At 40.8% G+C, this 21,701-nt stretch overlaps 1 long non-coding RNA gene across 1 annotated transcript; it reads right to left on the reverse strand.

Moving 5' to 3' along the window:
• Window positions 1–13,299: 13,299 nt before the first annotated feature.
• LOC111256645 lies at window positions 13,300–14,856 on the reverse strand. The gene is made up of 2 exons (XR_002676795.1): window positions 14,439–14,856; window positions 13,300–14,168 (listed from the first exon to the last, which is right to left on the reverse strand). It is a non-coding gene; the product is annotated as an uncharacterized LOC111256645 (long non-coding RNA).
• Between the last annotated feature and the right edge of the window lie 6,845 nt (window positions 14,857–21,701).

Below are 21,701 nucleotides of genomic sequence, written 5' to 3' on the forward strand. Positions count from 1 at the left end.
AGTCTGAGGAGATTAAGAGTTTGAAGAAAGCAGTAAGACAAACTAAGTACCTCCTTCGTCAACTGCTAAACTTCAGAGGGTAAGGTCAATGTATTTCTTAGGCATCTGCTCATATCCTCCCAGCTACGTGTGCTGGTTTGTGACCTAGGTCAGCTTTGTTCTTGATCAGAGAGATATCATTTGTAGTGGTTTGTGATCTCTTAAGGATATTATGTTTGTTATTGTTCTTTGGACATGAATAATAGTATGTGAAATGTGATGAGAAACATTTATTTGTATTTATGGTATTTACAAATTATTCGAATTATTAATTACAGAATTGATTTGTACGTAACATTAAATTAGATTATATTTTAATTAAGAGCTACCTGGGCTACACCCGAAAATAACTGGGCTCAAAATTTCGTGGGCTCGCCCCCTGGCCCATTATTTCATGGGCCTACACAAAGTTATGACGCAAGCAAATGTTCGGCTAAATCCATTAGGAATTGGGCCTAAACAAAGTTATGATGTCAGCATATGTTGCGCTTGATTCAACAAGAATTGGACCTAAATCAAGTTATGACAATAGCAATTATTGGGCTCAGTACAAGAAGAATTGGGTGTAAATCAATCTATGACGACATCAATTATTGGGCTCGGCACAACAAGAATCGGGCCTAAATCAATCTATGATGACATCAATTATTGGGCTCGGTCCAACAAGAACCGGGCCTAATTCAATCTATGGTGAAATGGTTCATCACAACCGTCATGCCACATCAGGCTGTGGTTCAACGTGGCATGCGACATAGGAGCCAGTTGACGATGACTTGTGGGACGAATTTTCATTCGTCATTATCTTAGTGACTCACCGAAATAAGGAACGTCCCTGGTCGTGGTTTATGACTCTCGATTAATGATGAAGGTTTTCGTCACTCGAGCGTCATAAATCATGGTCTATGATGAAAAAACATGTTTATGACACTTTTTGGTTCGTCACAAAGAAAGCTATTTACTTGGCGGTTGTTGGCTGCCATGGTAAGTTATTTACTTGGCAGCGCTCAGTCGCCAAGCTAAATAGTTATTTCCTTGACTGTCAACCGCTAAAGAAATATAAACAGCCAACAAAAAATTATTTATATGTATCATCAGCTAATGGATACAGATTATAGTTTAGATACATGTGTAATTCTAACTACATCCATCAAGCATTCGATTCGCCACGAGTTCCACTGATCAAGGTAGTAACAAGCAAATTGCCATTGTTATCACATAAATGTGCAGCCAAACATGGCACAGAAACAAATGCATTGCTGATATGCAGTAACTTTAGTGGGCAGAAAATATTCATCCAAGTTTAAGTGGCATATGTGTGTTAATGGACATAACAAGACAAACACTTGAAAACAATATTAACAATGTACATAAGTAAGAAGCGTGATGTATTGCAATTTGTTTGGCAGATTGGAATATATCAATGTAATGAGAAATTTGCTTGTTGCTTAGAATATAGATAAATAAGATAATGTGAAATTTACTTGGCGGCTCACCAAAATAGCCAAGAAAATATATCATTTTCACTGTTTCTTTGGCGGGTAACTAAAACAGCTAAGGAAATGCCATGTTTCCTTGCAGCAAAGGAAATGCATCATTTCGCAGCTCATGAAGGCTGCCATGAAATTACATTTCCTTGGAACACTATATTCCTTAGCGGCTTAATTTTGGCCGGTAAGGAAATCCATGGCCGCCGAGGCAAATCCAGTTTGGTGTAGTGATTGTACTACTTTGAATGTGCACACATTTAAATGTTAGTGCAAAAACATCCATGTCATAATCGTACTCTCTCCATCCTAAATTACTATTCATTTTGTCTTTTCTAGGTACATAATTTTTTATATGCACTAGATATATATACTATATCTAGATATATAGTAAAAGTTATGTACCTGGAAAATTTAAAACGAATAGTAATTTGGGATAGAGGGAGTACCTTTAGACACTCCAACTATGATGATCTTGACGGCATCAATTACAGTGCCACCGAAGTTTTGTAGTTGTCATATCGCAATGTGAAATGAGAAAGAAAGGGGGAGATCAAGAAAACATAGTCTCATGCAAAATGTGGGTTAAACGAGAAAACCAATGAACTACACACTACTGAACTTTACATTGGAAGAGAGTGGTATCTACATGATAGATAGGAAAAAATATGATTAGTGGATAGGTGATAGAGAGTTGAATGACTGACTAATTGCTTAGGATATGGATCCTATGCACCTTATGACCCTCTTGATTTGAGCAGGAGTCCATCATGAACTGATGCAAAACTGGTGAAGTGGGGATGATTTGTTCCACTGACTCAATCGTGACAGCATGAGAAAAAAATAGCAAATTTACTTGGATCCAGGATTATATTTCTGAAATTTTATATTACCGTGAAAGCAAGAAATAACATTACACGGGAGCAAGGAATTTTCATTCATTCCTGAGTTCTGACAGGGTATCCCGGATCACCACTGGCAGTAGCACCAATGCTCTCGGGCACTGCAACTCCGGCGGGCAGTGTCGAGGTGCACTTGTAACGAGCAGAAAGTGGCCTTGACACTAGCCGCCATCGTTGTTAGAAACACACCCTTAAGAAAAGAGAAATTTTACGGCGCTCGGAAATTGTAAGAGCCGTCCTTGGTTCAGATCCAATGTTAAAAAGTGGGAGGAACCGGTTACAAGGAACAAAATGTTTCTTGACTACATATGCTTCCATAAAACAAATCATCATTTAGTTACATCGGACAAACTAGGCCAACCACTTCCAACGCAACCAAATCACCACCATTTGTCTCATTAGTCTCCACAAAATCATCAGTAATGGTAGTACCAGGACTACTCCAGCCTGCACACTTCTCCATAAGGCAAAGCACAGTTTAAGATGTCAAATTGGCAGCAAGCAAAAAGGTGTGTTGAAAATGTTCTCTTGATACCGCTCATTCCTAATATGTACACGGATCGCACACAAAATTGGCTTCAATTTTTTGCAGTGAGCAAATAGGACTTCGCATCGCAACTCCGGGGCGCCTATCTAAGGTCCTATTTGGTATGACTCCAACTCTGGCTGGAGCTGCTCCACTCCAGAACTCCAGGTGGAGCCAGCTCTGGATGGAGTTGGAGCTGTCTGGTGAGGGTATTTGGTTGGGAGGGTGTCCCTAGCTCCAGAAAAGAGGAGTTTGAGGGTAGATTGGCTTTCTTGCCCCTGATTCGATTTGAATTACTTATCACAAATATAAAATGAAAGTACATGCATTGAAGTCCAAAATAATAATAAATTACATGATCCACAAATTTAAAATTTTGAAATAAATTCATAGTTCCAAAATAAGGTCGTTACAATAATCATTGCACTAATTCCATGTTAGGGAAATTGATGTAGCCATACTATCACGAAAGGTATCTATAGTCACAAAGCTTGATTCCGAAGTTGATCCATCAGAGACATGTTGAGACACGGCATACTTGTTGTATCTTGCTGATAAATAACGTCCTCATTTTTTCTAGCCATTGTTTTGTCGACAATGCAGCTGTATCAGTGCCAACTGCAAATCGCTTGCTATTGTCTTGAGGTCCCTTCAAAACAAGATATGAAAGTTATCATGGAGAATAAGAAACGCGATACTGTTAGAATAAAAAGGTTGATCAGAAATAAATGCAAGTGGCACATAAATTGGTCAACACACAAAATGGTAATGCACAGCTGCAGGGTTTTGTCCAATTCTAGTGATTCAACACCTTTTGAATTTGTTTGCCATAAACCATGTAAACAAGATTCAAATTGTCTTAAATCATGTGACATACCCTTGTAGTCCCCCTTAAATGGATGTATTGCCCAACAGCAAGTTGTATATCACACGATTCCTCTTCATGTGATTCGAAGTTTGGGGAACCAGATCTTGACCTTTTGATCTGCTCTATCTTCTGAAGCACCTTCTTCAACAAAGCTATTGAAATATCTTGATACGAAAAGCTTATGACATCAGACAGGATTAAACCAGTTGGTAAAACAATTAAGTTACCAGGTAAATTGACTAGAAAACTCACATAGGACATGATGCTCTGCCCATCAGTGAACTCAGGTACTTCATCACATACCCAGACTGCACGGTGTATCCCCGTGCGGCTAGCTTTCTCCTAGTATCATCTGGAACCTTCTTCAATATATTCAATGCCTAACAAATAACAGAGGAATGAATCAGTGAAGTTGTTCAAACAACCTGGGTTTTCCACCAAAGCTACCAAACAAGTCTAGAAAACAAACTTTATGAGAATATCACCTCTTCTGGAAGCAGTAGCCTATTGTGCGAAGAACCACCATAGTGGAATCCATATTTATCGAGGAAGTTCCATGAACGTTCTGTCATATGTTTCCTTGGCGGCGCTCTCAACTCTAAACGAATCGCGCCATCAGTTGTCTTGATTTCCTTCAAAGAAAGTGCTCGAATATCCTATAGGAAACAAGTGCCGAGATACTCAGTAAACACGAGTGAACACCCATCAAGACTACACAGGTATATGTCAACAATTTTCACCAGATCAGCAGCAAGCAAGGTTGTAAACTAGGAAGCCATCCACTAATCAACAAGGACACTTCACTGTTAGTGCTATGTTTGTCAGCTATATTGAAGTTAATTACTCAGGAAATATTATCAGATGAACTGCACTTCAAATTTCAATGTGACATGGCATCTATGGAACCAAAAACAAGATTATAGTATATCCTGTTATGTTTTCTTTCTCCAAAATAACAAGTTCGAAATCACCTCTTCTGGAAGCAGTAGCCTATTGTGCGAAGAACTTTATGAGACATCGGAGTGCCATACCTTGTGAACGGGCGGGGGATCTCCTCCGAACGTCGGCGGCGGGCCTCTGCGGCCGGCGGTGGGGCACTGCGGCCGGCGGCAGGCTTCGGCGGCGGGGCGCGACGGCCGGCGTCGGGGCTTCGGCGGCGGGGTGCGACGGCCGGCGTCAGGGCTTCGGCGGCGGAGCGCTGCGGCCGGTCGCGGGCTTCGGCGGCGGGGCGCGATGGCCGACGGCGGGCTTCGGCGGCGGGGCGAGATGGCTGGTGTCGGGGCTTCGGCGGCGGGGTGCGACGGCCGGCATCGGGGCTTCGGCGGCGGGCCTCGCGCAGACGCGGCGGGAGGCGGTGCTAGGCGGCCGGGCGGGGCTAGGCGGCCGGGCGGGGCTAGGAAACCGGCGTCGGGCCTAGGGCGGCTGGCGGCGAGGCTCGGCCGGCCTGCGGCGGGGGTGGGCAAAAAGAAACAGAGGCGCGAGGCAAACAGAAAGAATAAAATGTTATTTTTGTGTAATCAGTGGCAGTGATGGGTAATTACCCACCAACTCCACGAGGAGGTTCAAAAGAGGACGTTTTGGAGCAGCAAAAGAGGTGCTCCAAAACTCCAGCCCCATTTGCACTACAGCTCCATGGAGTTGGCAGCTCCATGGAGTTTTGGAGTTGACGTGTTTGGCTGGATTTTTTGCTGGAGTCGCTGGAGTTATGGAGTGGAGCCGTACCAAACACGCCCTAAGTCTCTGCTCTATTTGTTCAGTTTCCCCAGGGAAGGCCCGCTCGCGGCAAAGGTGGAGAAGGCGAAGTTGGAAGTCCGACTTCATCCATTTAGAGAGCGAAGTCACTCGCGGCAAAGACGAAGACAACAAAGTTGGAAGGCCGACTTTGTCCATTCAGAGAGCGAAGTTGGAAGACTGAAGCGTAGGCACGCGAAGCGTGACTTTGGAAGCGGTGTAGTCAAGGGGCTCTAGCACGAAGGGATCCGAGGCGACTTCGGGAAGGGCAGCCAGCCAAGCTGAGGTGTAAAGTGTTGCCGTGTAAAGTCTGTTAGGATGTGCGATAATGTTACTGTTATAATCTTGAACATTACTTTTGGATGTAGTTACTGCATGTAAAGTGTAAATTGTCCGCTCAATAAATAACGGTGTAATGAATGGAAACGGGGACACATTAGGGATGTAGTTGTTACAAGGGTACCGCATATAAAGTGTAAATTGTCCGTCCAATAAATAGCGGTGTAATGAATGGAAATGGAGACACATTGTGGACAGAGGGAAAGGATTGTTTCCGTAACACCCTAGGTACCACGTAGCCCTAAAATGCTACACAACTACACTAAAATGCCAAATTAGAAAATTTCGGCAGCATATACCTTGAAACAAGCACAATGCAGAGCAACAAAGTAGACTATATATGAAGCGTGATTCTCCAACATGATAACCATACATCTTTAACAAACAAGAATAAGTATACCCTAACATATCATGAACTTAGAAGAATGCATCTTAGCATTATGTGGGATAACATGAAAGTGTATGTTCTGCAACTAACCCACTTCCCTCCATACTAGCTTCAAAGGACAACCTGGGGAGGGAAAAACAAGAGTGAGATTGAATAATCTTAGCAAGCGAACTATTTTAACAAGCTATTTAAACCACAGTAGATTAACCAATCATTTGATAAAGTAACAAGTATTAACAGCTCCACCAATCTACTTGATATACCAAGAATTAGGCGATCATGACAAGACAAAATAAAATTAGTTTGTACAAGAGCTACCATAATAATTAATATAAGATCCATGTAGGATGATGGTTAGCAGCCTGCAAAGAAAGCCATAGCATACAGGTCTCCATAACAATTAGAAATAAAGGTAGCATAAAGTGCAGAACATATACCGTAACAAAAAAATGAAATATCGTTTGCAATGTAATTGAAGTTCCTTGGAATGCAAGGAAACAACACACATAATATCTCCATAATCACACAAGCCATATCACACACATGACCATCAAGAGGAACCCCTTACCATATTTGCTCCAATGTAACTATATCAATCCAATATTCAAATATAGTTAAAACAAAGCATGTGAATGCAAAAGCCCACATATCGTGTATCGGAAATCCCATATGCCATACCACAATGCATGTCAACATAAGAGCATAATTTACCATAGTATATTCACATTGTAACTTCATCACATCCAACATTCAAACCATCTCGAAATGAATATCAGTGTATATGAAACTCCTGCCTTCATACCCATCAAGGTATGAAGCTACATCGTTATACCAATTAAATGATGCTTTATGCATATGCATGTAAACTTCTACCTTCACACCCAACAAGGTATGAAGTTGCATCGATGTACCCAATAAACGATGTTGTACTGGTATGATCGAAACACTAGGTTCGCGACATAACTCCAAATACCACGCAATGCAATGAAATGCAATGCCACAAGATAAATGCTATCTCCAAAATCCAAATACCACATAGTCCATAATGATAAGAGAACAAGCCATGATAATATATACAAAGAGAAGCACAAAGAGCTTATTTGATATAGTATCAACCATAATTGAATGATAGAATCTCATGTATGCCAAGTATCAACAAAACCACTCTCCATATCATGTTATCTATGGGTCACCTTCATTTTAACATGTATAGGATAGAATGTAAGTATTATCATTTTAAATATGGAGTAAAGCACCAAATCCATAATCTAAGCCCAAACCATGTATATCATATTAAAAAGGAACTTCTAAAATAGAGCTAGTCAACCCGAAACTTAATTCTTAAGTTTGAACACATATAACCAAAGACTTCTAGAAATTACTTCTGACCTTATTCATAACCCAAACTTCATTTGATCCGCACATATTAGCACTAGGAGACATAAAGTACCATAAATACCGCACCAAGATCACATTCCTTTAAAACAAACCCGTCAGCTATGAAACCACTAAGGATTCCATAGAATTCCATAGACTTCAGTACAGTAGGGAAAAAACATATCATAGAATAAATCACCAAGTATTATGCTATATGTAAAATATACTTTCAGCCCCATATTTTCAAAATTTCTCATCTATTGAACAATCCATTCATCTATTCACCCATGTTAAAGTAAAGAGCTATATACACATCATATACCTAAATTAGCAATGACATATTCATACTCTTCTTATAATTATAAACATCATGTATAAAATTTTAGATTATGACATATAATTATGTGTGCTACATTTTATAAGTAGAGGCAGTAAAAATAATATGTTAAAGTTGTAGCGACACATAGCTATGTTCACTTGCCTTTGCAGACCATGTAGACGTACAAGCCTCGTAGCAACACCACTTACTAAACCACCGCATATCATCACAACAAACCTAAATGGACGAGAACAGACAAACTACAATTCTTGTCACCGTCATCGATGAACAGCAGCAATGCTTCTCTTTTTCATATCTATTTCTATACAACAGATTAGGTATCAAATAAATATATATTTGGAAATTTCAGAGAATAAACTAAAACTTTGGTAGCAAAACTATAATTTTATCAGGCATCTAAAGGTGACCTAAAACACAACTCAAAACGGCACTTCTAAATCTGCCTAACAGCCCAGGCAGCAACATATAAAAATTCATATCTCCTAAACTATGCAACCAAAAATTATGAAATTTTGCTAACATGAAGAACTTTTATCCCTCTACAAAAGTTTTCACAATTAGAAGACTCCATTTGGCCATTTACCATGTAAAAACCACCAATGAACAGACCTGACTCTATCTGCTAGGCAAACACGAACAGTCACATTGAACTGGCCATAACTGGAGTTCTACTTCACCAAAATTACAATTAAATACAATTTGGAAAAAATACTAAATCCTCCATAACTTCCTAATATATCTCAAGAATCAATTCCGCACCTAACATATCCACAACTCGTACCCTAGACAAATTGTCAAATCTACCAGGAAACCGCAACTAGAAAACGACGTTAAACTCCAATCCAACCTCTAGTCCTCCAATCCCCCATGGGCAAAACCTCCAAAAACACTTAATTACAGGGAAAGGAGACGGATCCCACTCTTACCCAAGGCTTCCCCATGAAAATCCGCAAGAGGAGGTTGGGGAAACACCAATCTAGCATATCTCATTGATCCTCTCTTCCTCCTGAATCCATCTTGTTCCTTCTCTTATCAATCCTTGCTGCAGTGGAGGAGATCTAGAGGGGGGAGGGGGCAGTAGAGGGAGGAGGAGGCATGTCGAGGGAGGGGTTTCGTGAGGAGGGGGGAAGGTGGTGGTGCTGGGGGCGGCTAGAAAAGGAGGTGGGGGTAAGGGTTACGTGCCTCCTCTATTTTTCTTGATTTGATTCATCTCATCCCTTCATGCTTTGGTTGCACAAAACTTCATGATGTTAAATCCAAATACTACATGTGAGTAGCCAAACGGAGTGCTTTCGAAGAGATCTACGCATCCACGATCACCAATTTTCTATATGAGCTATGGATCAGAAAGTCAACTTTTGTCCCTCCTTAAAACATCCGGTCAACATGTACACATTTTACACTTTCTAACATACAAAGCGTATTTTGCTCAAAAGCACAATCTATTAGTTCATGGACTACAAATCATAAACGATGAATTTAAATATTTTATAAACTATACACCTATTGACACCGTTTTTTGACATACGTCAAAGATGGCGTCAAAAGAGAGCAGGCTAATGGAATCGGCAGGTGAGGTTGCAGAGGGTTTAGCCAATAGAGTAAGGCAGAAGTCTAGCCGATGGGATCACAGGGGCTTAGCCGATGGAGTCAGCCGATGCGAGTAGGAGGGTTCTAGCCAATTGAAAATGTTGGAGGTTCGGCCGATGAGGAGCAGGTTTTGGCCGGTAGAGGCCAAGTTCATTTCCGACTCCTGCACGAGTTTTTTTATTTAGAAAGTTTATTTCTTTAGAGATAGATCTTATGATTTGTCGTAACCGACTAGGATTAGAAATCTTGATGTATAGGGTATGAATAGGGGCCTTGTAAGGTCTGGAGACACACATCATAATCAATACAAATCTACTATTTTCGTAATTTACTTTCAAGTCGGCGACTTCGCCACCGTTTTTGTTTCTTCACGAGTTCTTCCAAACTAGTTGGGCTGTATCGCTTCGATCTCCAGCTAGACTGTAAGTTCCGCATTTACCGAAAACTTCCTAGGCTTTAACTTCAGGCGCACCATTGTCGTTTTGTCTAGATTTATTCACAAGTTATCGATATTTACTAGATCTGCAAGTTTTATTCATTAAATCTTGTTGTTTTAGTTTTTATCACAATTATCCAGCTTAGAACATGTTCCGATCAGCTTTTACTTACAAATTTACCGTCACACAGTCGGTTAGATCTGTTTTAAGTGTTGTTCACGTAGTACTATTTAGATTGTACTTTACGCTTCCTTTACATCTACTACATCCGCATCAGCTGATCTAGCCGATTGTCTTTTCTCGTGTTGGCAGCTTTGTCGATACGTCCTGTGGAGCGATTCGGAACGCCAGCCGATTTGCTCTTGTATTTGATATTTTATTTGTCCTTATCAATCAACAGGTCAGATAGACTGGCACACCACGGATCGATAGGGCTACAACCCGAACAGGAGCGAAGCAGATTCTCTCAGATTTCATGTGTTAGTGCGCGAGAGTCATCTCTCGATTTTTGCGTCAACAACACCATTAATAACACTTTTAACTCCTGGGTCGTTACAGTGTCTTTCTTGAAGTCTTTTTCATCACTCGAGTTTTCTTACTCTAGCTACTTGTTGGCTCTCCATTTCGGGAGACGGTTTTTTACCCCAACAGGTCTTTGCAGGAGCTGGACGTGTGAAAACTTAGCTGAAGTCGATATTAATTATAGGACACAAGTGAGCATGCCCTTCAATCTTGTTTTCATTTCTTTAGAGATCAGCGTGAGTCTTACTTGAAGTACGACATAAAACTTTTGCGCTGCAACGTGTACGGTGATCGGAGCATCTTTAACACTGAAGATTTACTTATAGCAGTTTCTATCGGCGCGTAGGCATAAGAAAGAATGATAGAAGTTTTTATTTTCGTTGGGGTTGTAGCTCTCGTGTGGACAATTTGATGTACGTGAAACGATGTGATTTTTGAGAAAAAAATCATTCACTTTTTTTATACAAATTGTTTTTAGGGAGCGTATTGGCTGTGATTTTGGTCTTTGTTACAGCGGCGAGAGGATACAAGGAAGACCATTTAGCAAGTAATGCGTTGGAAGTCGTCACCTTTGGATATCTTTGTCAAGAATGGATGGAGAAGCAAGAATAGATTTTACTTTTTATTTCTTCCCATACGTACTTTTTTTATTATATGTTATCAGCTTGCGAGCTGAAAATTTTGTAAAAATATGGGTTGCAGAGGCGGGAGACCATTCTTTTTTCTAAAAAAACTTATAGCAGTTTCTATCGGCGATTCAGGTACGAAGTCTTCACAGACAGCAGTGTGGACTGGTTCAATTATCATGGCTGGCTGGCACCAGTTATTGGGCCGAATCATTGCTCGCACACGCATGTCATCAACCACCCATCTATCTGCTCAATTAAGGCATGAAATTGTCAGCCCAATTGTTTATGTCCTATTTGTTTTAGGATGACTCCAAAATAAATGGCTCATATCAACTTTCAAAATTTTGATATGACTTAACTTTTCTCTACACCCTCCACCTCTTCCCGCCCCAATTCTTCTTCGGCCATGTTTAGTTACCCCAAATTCCCAACTTTGACACTATGCAAAAAGAAGATTCCCCATCATATCAAACTTGCGGTACATGCATGGAATACTAAATGTAGACGAAATCAAAAACTAATTGCACTGTTTTGTTGTACTTTGCGAGACGAATCTTTTGAGCCTAATTAGTCAATGTTTGGATAATAATTCACAAATATAAACGAAATGCTACAGTTGCGCATTTATGGCAAAATGCTAATTTTACCACTCCCAAATTGGGAACAAGGCCTTCATCGGAGCACCCGCTGGTAGAGGGGTAAGCAGGGACACCGAATGGCTATCTATCCCTACAATAGTAGCTAAGTGAGATCCTCCACTATCATCGTCCTGAGCTGCCAACACTCACTATTTTCCTGAATATTTTTATCAGATTTCCCACATTTCAAACTTAAGTGATGCGCAGATGTAGATGTCATATTGACCTCCGTTAACTGCTTGGTGGAGAGAAAGATTGTAAAGAACCAAAGAGATGAGGTATGGAGTGTACAAATGATCATGCAGGGAAGGAGATGTAGAATGTATAAAGGGAGGTGCATGCTAATAATAGCAACTATAGGATCTTGCATACTGTCAATACCAAAATCCAAATGTGTCCATAGTAAAGATAAGTAAGGTACTCAACGCGGTTACAGTCACAAACTAAACTTCATGTTTTTCGTGCCATGTTTCTTGACTTGACTACATGTGCTTCAATAAAGTAACCATCAATTAATTTCTTGGAAAAAAATAAGAAACCCGCTTCCAACGCAACCAAATGGCCGCCGAATATCTCAACCCTACTACTACTACAATTTATCTCATTGCTCTGGCAAAAATCAATCATGGCAGTAGCAAAATGATTCTATCCCTACGCACTAGTGCGCAAAGCGAAGCACCAGTTGTGGTGCCAAGTTGACAACACAATTAGGTTCGTCGATAATGTTTTCCTCGTGCCGCTCATTCCTAAGAGAGATGCAAATTTGCACACCACATGGGTCGCAAGTAATAGGTGGAAAGAGTGAGGAAAGGGGGCACACAGCACAGGTGATTGCAGCCTTGCAGGGGCTAGGCGTTGTGGAAACTGAGCTGAAATCGGGAGTACTTATAGTACACCAACATGTATATGGTGATCACTGGTCAGAGGCTCAGAGCATCCTTCACATGGAAGATTTACTTGTAGCAGTTTCTGTCAGCTTGACCATGATTACTTATTTATACGGAAGTAACAAGTAACGATGAATTTTAGTCTGACAAAAGAAAAAGTAGCCACGATGAATTTTGGTTGGGCCGGCCAGGGTTTGCTGTTGAAGTGGACCCAACCTCGTGGGCCAAAATTGCTGCTGGAGCAAGGACTTCTTCAAACCCATCTTGGCACGCCGTGTGCCAAAAGCTAAATCAGAATTTTTCTAAAAAAAAAACTAAATCAGAATACCTATCCATCTTCCCATCTCTACAGCTAAAAAGAAATCTAAGTGCTGTCTCTAACCTGATGAAATATTTGAATGCACTGACCCAAGAAGAAACCTAAGTGCTGTCTCTGTTGGCATCAGGTTAGAGACAGCACAACCAAGACAACCTGATGAAATAGTCACTAACCTGAATCAGGCAGTGCTACAAAGAAGAAATCTGAAGATGATAAGGGGAAAAGGAGCAGATGTATGTGGCTAGGAATCCTCTGTTGTCTGTTCCTGCATTGTATTTGTGCATTGGGAACTAATGACTTCATATATTACTACTGAACTCAAGGTGTACTCTTTTTATGAAGCATTGCCTATAAGCATATCAAATATCACAATCCCTACTTTCCATTATGAATTCATACTCAGATGACATGGCATCGATAAGCCATCTGGCATTGCACAAAAAGTGGCAAAAGAATTATGTACTATCAGGCAATGCTTCTGTAGCTTTCAAATAAGGTGAGCCTATGTATCCACTCAATTGCCCTTGTCAGCCACGAACCTTACCAGCTGCATGTTTGCTCTGCTTCATTTTGGCGATGCTCAAAACATCACCAAAGAGTGAATCTTCAGGTCTGCTCTGCTTATTTGTCGTCGTTCCGTTTGAACCACCATTTTGAACTGAAAGGCCGTTCATCCTCTGGGAAAGCTCATTTGCGCTAGCATACGCATATGCAGCGTTTGGAATATAGTGATATGCTTGGCCATATCCATAACCAGACATCTGAACACCATACAGCTGCGGTTGGTTCATCCCATAAAATCCTTCTCCAAACGCCGGCTAGGAATACATGCCCATTCTTTGGTTCATTTGCATCGAGGGGTACATTACACCATACTGCATGTTCATTTGCGTAGGCCGTGGCTGTGGAGGCATCAGCTGCGTGCCACAGTGACTGGCTGCAACTGTATTCCTCCTGGCTGTTCCCTTGACATTGGTTGAACAGGCACGAATCCATTACCTTGTTGACTGTCGTGCATTGGTTGGGGATGGATGCTTGCTGATTGTCCTGGTTGTAATGCTATCCCAATTGGTCTGTCATCGTCGAATGGGTTAGTGGATCGCTTAATTTCTGATGGCGATGGTGGAATACCTCCATTTCGATTATCTGTACCTGTTAACAAGTGATTGTCAAATGCTGGAGGTATCTTAAAATGCATTGGTATGCAGACTTTTTGGACAAAGTGATTGTCATAATTACAATGAAGTATATAAGTAATACCGCTGTAGTCACAGCACATATGACTAACATGGAAATAATAGGAGTAGCACTTGTTTAACCACAAGAGAGAAACACATCAAAGAGAATCTTAGAACCGAACATCACACACCAGTAATGAAGCATATGAACATCTTCTCGAGAGCCATCGAGAGGTCCTCGTACCTGCACATCAGTCACTCATGCCTAGGGAGCCCGCAAATCCTCACCGCCCCAGCGCGAGTAGGCTGCCTAAAGCCAGCTTCGGAGCAGCAGCGTAGAGAGAGGCAGAGGGAGAGCGCCGGCGGATCCCGAAGCGACAGCCGGTGGATCCAATGCCGAAGCGGCAGCCGCCGGATCCAGCGCGGTGAAACACCAACGGGCGCTGCCGATTCGAACACGGGGGTGAGGGCGCCGCCGATTCGAGCACGGGGGCAACGACGCCGCCGATTCGAGCACGGGGGCGACGGAGTAGCTGTAGCGGAGCCAGGGAAGGGGACGGGGCTTCGAGCTCCTCCGTCGACGGCCGCGCAGCCCCTCGCGGCCCCGCCCAGTTCCAGCCCCGGCCGGCGCAGTTGGCTTCACCTCCGTTAGAAAAGCCGCTCCGCTCCTCGGCAATTTTCTTTTGTATTTTTTTTTTTTGCGTTGTGATTCACTTTGTGGTGTAAATTAATTCAAAATATAGCATTGAAAAATAATCATTAAAAAGTAAATGTTCTTCAAATGTTTCAAGTATAGTTGTTCCATAAAATAGTTGGTGCAAATTTGCGATTCACATAAAAAGCGGTTAACTTATTAGTTATAAGAATACAAATAATATATATGTGTGAAACTATAGGATTGCAAACAAGAGTTGATCGAAGTGTGCAGAGAAGTAAGAATTCGGAACGTGAACAAGAGATCCCTCACGTAGGGTAACAGAGGCATAGATTCAGTCTTCAGTTGGAGTGTGCGGAAACGACCTTCTATCCAACCATTTTTTTATCCTGGATGATATCGGACCTGGGACTTAAGTGTTTTAGTTCAAGGTCAAAAAATAAGGCACCGAAAGAACATCGACGGAAGGAGCTTTAGTCCCGGTTGTAAAGATCTGGTACGGACGTGACAAAAGACCCCTCCTGTCCTGGTTGGTAATTTCAACCGGGAATAAAGGTAAAAGATTTATTCCCAGTTGGAATTACCAACCGGGACAAAACCCCCTCCAACATCACCCTTCTCTCTCCACATAAGTTCTCCTCATCTCTCTCTTTTCCTTCTCTCTTTCCTTTTTTCTTATCTTCCACCGGTGCCTATCTCCTCCTCCTATCTTCTCCTTTTCCTCCCCTCCCTCTCATCCTCTCCCGCGCCCCTCCCCCTCTGCTCCCCTCCCATTCCCCCTCTGCCGGGGGAGGGCAGGCAACAGCGTGCGAGCGGGCAGGCCGGTGGCGCGGAGCGGAGCAGTTGGACCGGCAGCGGGGCGGGGTGGAGCCGAGGGGGGCTGAGGCGGCGGCGGCGGGGTGGAGCCGAGGGCGAGCGCGGGCGGCAGCCGGCGGCCAGGCGGAGCGGGGCGGGGCGGCCGACAGGCGTGTGTGGCTTTTTTTATTTTTTTCAAAAATTTTTAGTCGCGGTTGGTAACACCAACCGGGATTAAAGGGATATTTAGTCCTGGATGGATCTTGATTGGACATTGAAGAGATATGATCCTTCCCAACCGGAATTAATGCTTAGCTTTATACCAGTGGGCACACCTAGGTACTTTCAATACCATATTTTTGTCATGCTCCGTGCATTACGCTAAAACTTTTTCTAGCAACGCCTGATATGTGTTGCATCTTGATATTGTATTTTTAAAATATTTTCACAGTCCATAGCTATCAAGGATTAGTTACCCGCGTGCTGGTATCATTTTCTTCTCTTCTCTTTATAGATAACAATAATGTTGGATTTATTTTTGTCATGCTCCGTGCATTACGTTAAAACTTTTTCTGGCAACGCATGATATGTGTTGCATCTTGATATTGTATTTTTAAAATATTTATACAGTCCATAGCTAGCAAGGATTAGTACCCCGCGTGCTGGTATCATTTTCTTCTCTCCTCTTTCTAGATAACAATAATGTTGGATTTATTTTTGTCATGCTCCGTGCATTACGTTAAAACTTTTTCTGGCAACGCATGATATGTGTTGCATCTTGATATTGTATTTTTAAAATATTTCTACAGTCCATAGCTACCAAGGATTAGTACCCCGCGTGCTGGTATCATTTTCTTCTCTCCTCTTTCTAAATAACAATAATGTTGGATTTTTTTTGCCCGTAGTACTATCTATGTAAAAGTTAAATGTTTTGGAATAATATCTACATTAAAGTTAAATGAGCCAAATTTATAGTCCTTGTGAAATCCATGCAACTAGGCGATTATAGATAAATTTTTTTGCCCATAACAACGCATGGGCATGATCCTAATACTTGCATAACCTTTAGTATTTAAAAGATCATCAGTACGCAATAATCATTTTTGTACTTGTTTCCATCAAATTCTTACTTAATAAAGTCATGCCGTGTAGCAGTATTCAGTGAAGATAAATTGGGTGAAGAGAAATCAAATTTTATTGATTTTGAGAGCGATCAGCAAACAAAAAGTCTACTGAAAACTAAAACTGAAATAATCGAAAAATGGCAGTCCTTCCTCAGGAGTGAGGAGCAGTGAACCGGCCACGCAGCGGGGGTATGGGAATGACCTTGTTGAGGGCATCGGAGAGGACGGATTTGCGGCCATCGATGAGTGGGTCGTGGGACGTTAAGGCGCTTGAGGATGGATAAGATCGGTTTTAATGGAAAGTTTTATGAGCATTATACATTTCAGCAACTTTACTAATTTAGTAGGATTATTATAAGGAGAGAGGAGGGGAAGTTTCATCAAATGAGAGAGAAGTTTCATACCCATAAAATCTATCAAACTCAGCTACAAGTATCTAGTCTTGGTAACAGCACCATAAAACTGTGCACTGAGATTGGCTTGACCACACCCGCAGACGCTGCAACTCCTCCTTAAGCTTTTTAAGGTTCAAGAGAACTCATAGAAAATACCGAAAAACAACCCGAAAAACATTTGAAGGAGTAGAAATCAAAACAACAATATAATAGCAAATAGAAAAAACAACAATATATATAATCCCTAAATATTGAGAGGAGTAACTTTGTTGGTTTGCAAACATGCGCCGTTACATATATATTTGTTTTAGATTAGGATAAATAAATTTAATTAGGTGAAATGTCAAGTGCTGGAAAATTACTATGAGCATGATATTAGGGATGAAAATGGTTAAGATATTATCCCTCCAACCAAGGTGTTCAGATACTAAATGGATAGTCCATATCTTACTCCGGATATTCAATATTTTGTACTATATCTGAATCCGGATACTCATGTCAGATATCTGTTATACAAATAAAATGTATGTCAATATTCGATACATTTGACACTATTCATATCTGAATTTGAATACTAGAAAAAAATAGTTATCTACATTCGCTACCCATAGATATTCGATTGTATCTGATTCATTTTCATCCCTGCATGAGATGCACTATCAAGCTTGTGCGAGAAGTTCCATTTAAAAAGGTTGCATTTACAGTGAGCGGTTCGCATAGGTTTTGTGTTCCCATGTTCATTTTTCCAGCCCAAGAATTAAAAACAACAATATTAACCATTTGATGTGTTTTATAAACATGTTCTCGAACCTCTCAAATTTTACCACTTTATCTAAACAGAATTATATTTATTGCTCATGTGGAAATGATATGAAAATTTATATAATATAAAGTTTTTACAGTTTAGTAGTTTACCATTTTCTTAGAAAAGGTAATAATTTATGATGTAACTTAAGGATGCATCATCGACTTAAAATAAATACATCCAAATTCTCCCTCTATCACAAAATTGAAATTGTTTTAGATTTTCCTAAGTCTCCCTTATTTTACCTTTCATTATGTCTGTAAAGAAAAAAATATTATTTATAGAGAAAAAATGTGCCAATATGTATAGAGAAATTTTAGAATATGATTGGGAAAAATAAGAGCCGTCCACCACGATAAATCTAACGTTAGAAATAAAAGAAGTACCTTGAAATACCTAAAAAGAAATAATAAATTGGTAGGACCAAATACTAAAAATAATCCTTCAATTTATTTATTTTTTTTCGATCAGATGGTAAAGAAAGTACTTTTTTTGGATCAGATGGTGGGAAAAAAAACCTTTGAGTACCAAAGTACCAATGGTTACTTTAAAACTACTGTCGTATGTATAATATCAAATCCATCCGGTTAGTTATTTATTTGGGTACCTAGAGCATCTCCAAGAGTCTCCCAAAAAGTTTTTCCCCAAAACTATGTATTAAGGGCTCCATTAAATTTTCTTTTTCTAAAAATCATATCATCCCACGGTAGATTTCCAATAATAAACTCCCAATATTTCAAAAGTTGCCACATCAGCACATATGAGCCCTTAGTTGGGCCACCTCCTTCCCCCTGAGGCCCTCACGATCTGCCATTCAAGAACCATCCAACGCTTGGAATGATAGCTGCCTCATATGCTCTTATCCTTTCCTAAGGGACTTGACTGTTCATCTTCCTAAGGGCCTGTTTGGATACAAAGTGCTAAAGTTTAGCACCCTCAAATAGCAAGTGCTAAACTTTAGCATAGAGCTGTTTGGATAGGGTGCTAAACTTTAGCATCTTAGAGGAAAAATGTCAACTTTACCCCCATTTACTGCTCTTAAATACCCCGGTAGTGCCCCTCCTTTTTGCTGGTTTTTGGCGCCAATTTGTGCGCTGGTTGCTGGCGCAACATCTCCTTTTTTTTAGCATGATTTGCCGGCCTTTTTTTCTCTCATTTGGCCAGCTCTATTCGAAACAAGTGAATGAGAAATACACTACAGTCCATTGTCAATGGCATTGCAACTCAACCATTACAAATCGCCTTGTCTATTGTACAAAGCATTAGCTATTTCATCACGAAAATCATTCATATTTTTGTCTACGTCCGATGCTTGGGTATTTCCCGCATGTCCTTCAGAGGTTGATGCTTCGGCCATAGGAACAAAATTTTTATCAGAATCGCACATATGAAAGGCCCTATCGACAATATCGTTCTCTCTAATGAAATTGTGAAGTGCCATACATGCTACTATTATTTTGGTTTGCTTGTGCATTGGAAAACTTGGAATACCTAATAAAATCCTCCATTTCATCTTCAAAACTCCAAACGACCTCTCAATAACATTTCTAAGGGACGAATGCGTGTTATTAAATGTCTCTTTCATACCTTTTGGAAGTGGGCCACTACAGAACTCAGGAAGATGGTACTTCGTACCCTTGTATGGTGCAAGGTACCCCGGACGGTTAGGATACCCCGAGTCTACTAGATAAAACTTGCCTACAAATGAAAAGAATATTGTGAGGTAAATGAAGTTGACAACATATTGGTACATGCTTACATAATTTTGTAGCCAAAGTAATTTACCTGGAGGAGGGTGTGGATACTTGTCACCATATTTTTTATGGCATCATTGAACACTCGCATATTGTGTAATGATCCAAGCCATCCACTAACAACAAATACAAACCTCATGTCGAAGTCATAAATAGCCAGCACATTTTGTGTAGGATATCCATGTATGCTCGTATGTTGGATCAACTTATCATCTGGGACCACAATTGGTACATGAGTCCCATCTAAAGATCCTATACAATTGTTGAAGTATGGAGCATACCGAGGGTTTTTCAATCTCTGGTGCACGGTCTTAAATTGAGGGTCCTTTGGCCTACTAATATCTACTGCTAGCTTCAGAACACTGGACAAAACATTATCGAATGTGCGGCTTATTGTTTCCAATGACCTTACAAACCGATTCTCAACTTGACTAAGTGACTGGGGCGAACCATTCATCCATAGCAACATTCCTAATGCCTCCATCGTTGACATTTTTCTAGTTGCCCTCAAACCATACGACTTAACCAACAAGTCATGAAGCTGATGAAATAATGTGCAAGACATCCTAAACATGTTGTAGCATGAGGTTGCATCTGATAGTGTCTCTTGTACCCATTCTATGCCCGGTACAGTGGTTATCCTGTATGGTGTTTTATTCCAGTAAGTATCACAATACATACCGAGCATGAGTGCCGACTCCATAATCTCCTGATTCCTCTTTCGACGAATTAGTTCCAACTGCATAAAGTTGCATGCCTCAATTAAAAATTCATCATCGGAATCTCCATCTTCACCATCATTATTCACCCTAAGTGAGCATAAAAAGAATCAGTTACTTTGATTGGATGCAGCATCATAGAAACAGCCACATAATAAAAAAAAAGTAACAGCCACATGATAGGTTCAAACAGCCACATAAAAAGGATCAGCCTGCCACATGAAAGGTTCAAAAAGCCACATAAAAGGATCAACTTGCCACATGAAAGGTTCAAACAGCCACATAAAAGGTTCAAACAACCACATGAAAGGTTCAAACATGCACATAAAAAGGTTCAAACAGCCACATAAAAGGTTCAAACATGTGCATGGTACCATCCTAGACTAACAAGCAGACACCAGCTAACAATTTTATTGAACCCACTAACATCTTACACTAGATTCTTGTTCTGGCACCATCTCTTCAAGAATGCCATTCTAGCTTCAGGACAGGGTAGTTGGAAGAAGAATTCATAAGCAACTTGGTCCTTGCAGATATCATAACATGCAAACATTTCTGCATTGTCATGATTTGCTCCACATTCCAGAGCTAACGTCTGGCACTTCTTAACTGCGTCTGCCACTGCATTGTTGTTCATCTTCTGTCTTTTCTCTTCGGTAAATTTAACAATTCTATCTCCAACATTCTTGAATATGTTATGAGTCATGTCATCCTTCTAAGTCATCCTAGTAAAGTAATTGGTCACCAAATTCACCATTGGGCTTCTTGATTTTTTCCCTGGACTAGTAGCAGTGGACCTTGTGCTACCATTAGACCTCTTTCTGCTGTTAGAGCTCAATGGGCTATCATAGAAAGATCCATCTTGGTCATGGTCAGCATCAAAATCTTCTCCATCTTGTCCATCTTCGGCATCTTGACCATATTGTTCCTCTCCCTCTTCATTTCCAGGAATAAATGATGTGCTGCCATCAACTACAACATCATGGAACATTTCTTCAAGTTGATCAAGGTACTCAGGAGCACCATTCTGTAACTTCCTCAAATCTAGTCTACCCTGCAAATCAAAAATATTTCCAAGTTATACAAGGAAACTCTGCAAGTAAAGTGGTTGTTATGTTGATGGAAATGATTCATATGCATCTCACCTTTGTGTGCTGCTCCCACCACCAACTGGGAGCAAAACTGTTCCACAGATTTCTGCCCAGCCCAGTTTCTTTTGTAGCCTTTCAGAATTCATACTTTTTTTCAGTTGATGACTCC

The sequence above is a fragment of the Setaria italica genome, chromosome III (genome assembly GCF_000263155.2).
Source record: "Setaria italica strain Yugu1 chromosome III, Setaria_italica_v2.0, whole genome shotgun sequence".
Classification (NCBI taxonomy): Eukaryota; Viridiplantae; Streptophyta; class Magnoliopsida; order Poales; family Poaceae; genus Setaria; species Setaria italica.